This window comes from Pseudophryne corroboree, chromosome 7 (assembly GCF_028390025.1).
Source record: "Pseudophryne corroboree isolate aPseCor3 chromosome 7, aPseCor3.hap2, whole genome shotgun sequence".
Taxonomy (NCBI): domain Eukaryota; kingdom Metazoa; phylum Chordata; class Amphibia; order Anura; family Myobatrachidae; genus Pseudophryne; species Pseudophryne corroboree.
Genome location: NC_086450.1, coordinates 253,535,057 through 253,539,155, shown reverse-complemented (window position 1 = coordinate 253,539,155; position 4,099 = coordinate 253,535,057). Strand labels below are relative to the sequence as shown.

The window sequence follows — 4,099 nt, the reverse complement described above, 5'->3', positions numbered from 1 at the left end:
GAGTTGTTGCCTTCACCTGATCTGAAGGGATGTCCGTCAGGCAACAGTGAGGAGGGGGACGTGTCTTGAAGGATATAGTGTATCTGGGAGTGATGACTTCCCGTACCCAAGCATCTTCAACCATACTTGGGGGAACTGTAGAAGTCAGCCTCCCACCCTAGGATCCCCCAGGGGAAGGCCCGCCCCATCATGCCACAGGCTTGTTAGATTTGGAAGCCAGCTGATGGGCAGCCCAGGCACGTTTAGGCTTGGGCTTGTTGGTTTTGGAAGTGTGAGACTGTTTCGGGTAGGCCTGACCCTTTGCTTTACCCGGAGGGCGAAAGGAACAGAAGGAAGTATTCTTAGCCTTCGGGGCCGAAGGAGTAGTACTAGGTATACATGCAGTCTTAGCAGATGCCAAGTCAGCGACAATCTTGTTGAGAGCCTCACCAAAGAGGATGTTTCCTTTAAATGGGAGCATCTCCAGGGTTTTCTTAGAGACCAAGTCCACCGACCAGGACCGCAACCAGAGAATACGGCAAGCCAAAATGGATGTCGTAGCAGCCTTGGCCACCAGAACACCTGCATCTGAAGCTGCTTCTTTAATGTAATGAGATGCCGTGACAAAAGAGAGACATTGTCTGGCATGTTCAGAAAAATTATACGGAAGCTCAGCCTCTATTTCCTGAGCCCACGCCTCAATAGCTTCTGCGGCCCAAGTAGCCGCAATGGTGGGCCTATGCGCAACCCCTGAAAGGGGATAGATAGCTTTTAAGCAGCCCTCCACACACTTATCCGTTGGCTCCTTGAGAGAAGTGACGGTAGTGACAGGCAGAGCAGATGACACCACCAGCCAAGCGATTTGCGAATCCACCAGCGGTGGCGTTTCCCAATTTTTAATCAATTCTGCCGCAAGGGGATAGCGGGCTAGCACCTTCCTGTGCGGGGTGAATTTCTTTCCTGGGTTCTCCCAGGATTCCTGACACTTTAGTAACCTTCTGACAATTTAGTAACCTTCTGAAGTTTGAACCTATCCGGTTTCTTAGATGCAGTTACAGGCTCAGGATCATCATCAATCTGAAGAATGAGCCTGATAGCCTCTAAGAGATCAGGAATATCCACCTGTGAAACAGATTCCCCATCAGAAACGTCATGATCAGAGTCTGTGGGGTCAGTATACATGCCAACTTCATCGGAAGAGATATCCGGAACATGCGTGGATTGAGAGGAAGTAACAGCCCGCTTAGAGAACTTCTTAGGTTTAGTCTTAGGTAGGCAAGGGTCAAGAATATGTTTATCCAAAGACTTATTCAAGTGTTGAAACTGAGTGGACAGAGCATCTGTCCATGGCGGATTAACCGCAGGGACCATATATAATGCTGATAAGCCACAGGAGGTCCCATAGGGGGCGCAAGTCTACTTACCAGCGTAGTCAGTAAATTAGAAAAGGCAGACCAAGGCGGCCCTGATGTGCCCCCATTGCTACAAACTGGATGGGGGGTACAGAACCCCCAAAACCTGAACCCTCCACAGCCATGTTATCCTCAAATGCATCTGGGACATCATAACCACGCACGGCGGAATCGGCCCCAGACCCATCGCCCCCTGAAGCTGACATGATAAGTGTAAACCATGGGCGACACAGTACAATATCAGCAGATATAATACCTAACACAAACCACTGTGACAGCACAAACAGAGGATTTCTGAGGTAAAATATGACTGAAAAACACAGAGAAAAATACAAAATCCGTATATCCTGTGAAATACTTATATTATCTAATTACCCTGATGAACGGAGCCCCTTCAGGTTACAGAATATATAATATAAGTGTTCTTAACTAACACTGTCTAAACGACATGTAGAATACTTAAGTGTCCTGTAAATGCACAGCGCTGATGATGCAGGCAGCTTTACAGAGGATGCATAGGAGGGAATACCGCACAGGATATAATAGATGTCAGAGAGTAATTTTCTAAATACCAAAATAGAATGATTGAAAGAAAACACTGTTTTCGAATTCTGATGTTATTTGGCGGTGCACCCTGAGTCAGTATTGGGACATGAAACAACAAGGAGAAAAGAAGACTCTTTTGTGGGCGCACTCTTAACTTTAAACAATATATAGATTAGTCAGAGTAGGTTAAAAATCAACTTTTAATGGTTTCACAAAATTAAGATAGTCAGTGGTTCATGAAGAAAAATAACAGTCAACAGGTGACAATATATTCAAATAGCACGAAGTGCTGATACAAGATAGAAACTAAGTTCCGGCTGACGGAGTAAGTTCTGAGTATTGTGAGCAATAGCTTAGATATTAAACGGTACGTTCCAATGGCAAGTGAATCCCTGTCCTGTGTTTCATGTCAGAATAAACAAATAATGCAGTCTGGATACTAATTATCTTATGGATAGACATACATATCATAACCAGCCAATTTATGGAAGGAAAGTAAAAGGAGTGGGAAATGAGATGGCAGAGTGAATCTGCTGTCAGTGTTAGACACTGAGCGTGCTGAACCAATATAGGCTCTACTAAACTGAGTCTTCCTCAATGGTCACCCACTTGAGTACTGACCCAGCCCAACACTGATTAGCTTCCGAGATCGGACGGCTTCGGTCGTTTCCAGTGTGGTATGATAGTAGAGAGAGTGAACAATGATTGGAAGCTCTGGAATCACTGATGAGAGTTCACGAATTACACAGTTATTCAGGACAGATGACAGAAATAAGCCAATAGGGGAAACCAGATGGATCTGCTGCCAATGTTAGACAGGGACGTGGCCCTGAATAAATGGTGAGAGTCCATGAAATAGAGAGTGGGTAGAAAGAGGAGAGAGAGAAAATAAGCAATGATAATAGTCTCGTTTGACTATTGAGAATTCTTCCACAAAGAGTCTAATTTATAGCAATAGCTGAATAGAATGCAATATTAATGTTCTGAAATTAGCTGGATTAATGATAAGTGCCAGGTAGAGTATGGTCTCTGTAAATGTAGTTATCTACTAGATAGTAATCAAAATGCCCAAATACAGGATATCTGTGATAAAGAAACAGAGACAGATGAAAGAAGATAACAATGTAACAAGCAGAATGTATCAAAGTATCCAAAAATAGGATGTCTGTGATAAAGAAACAGAGCCGGATGACAAAATAAAAATGTAACAAGAATACAAAGGTGTCTCCTGACTTGGAGAGGCCTAATAGGGTTCAGAGTAAATCACTGCCAATATCACAATACATGTGTACATCGATAATAAACTTAGATAATAGCAATATCATAAAATAGATAAATATTGCTGATATTTATGTAAATGATAAAGGCTGAAGATACACCTTATGGCCTAAAAACCTGCCAGTACTGATTCCAATGTATTAATAATAAGTGAGATTAATCTGATAAACTGTTGCTCACACGAGCTAATGAAATCAATGTCCAACCAGTGCGGGTCACAATCTACTAATATCCACCATACAACAAAATTATTGTGGTGAAGGTGTAGAAAAACTGATATTACCCGCGCTGGGTGTAAGGGTGGAATATCCCCTTGTACAGCACTGTAGCCCGTCTCGATCAGTGAGGGAGTGCTGGTGCCCCCGGCCTGGTGAGGACCCAATCGGGTACGAGAAGCCGTCCGCTGCTCCGGTCAGCTCAGAGGCGAGGAAGTCGGGAGAGGCGCAGAACACAGGCAGGTGTGGGAGGACGTCCGCTGCTCCGGTCAGCCAGGAAGAAGAGAGGTCGGAAGACGCGTTTCACCCGTCCGCCGGGATTGATCACTTCCTGTTGAGGTCTGGATCCCAGCGGTTTTTAAACGTAGGCTGAACTGGATCATCCAATCAAAGAGGGGGTGTGTCCCTTGATTAGCTGCTGGAATCCTGAGGCTCGGATGCTCCGGATGAGTCATAAGTTGCACTGAATCGATTATTGTTTAACAAGGAGAACCATAGCACATTAAGGGAAATAAAAGAAATAAAAGAAAAGGGGGTTTAAAACACAACCAGAATAATAATCTTATCCTATATCTAAAATTTATATATTAATTAATCATATCCAAAATTTGGTATAAAAATGTAGTACTGAAATTAGATGGTGACGACTGTAAATCATTAAATTGCCGC

General features: G+C 43.8%; 1 pseudogene; it reads right to left on the bottom strand.

Annotated features, from left to right (window-relative positions):
• Positions 1 to 2,509: 2,509 nt before the first annotated feature.
• Positions 2,510 to 2,628, bottom strand: LOC134946057 (5S ribosomal RNA; annotated as a pseudogene).
• Positions 2,629 to 4,099: the final 1,471 nt, after the last annotated feature.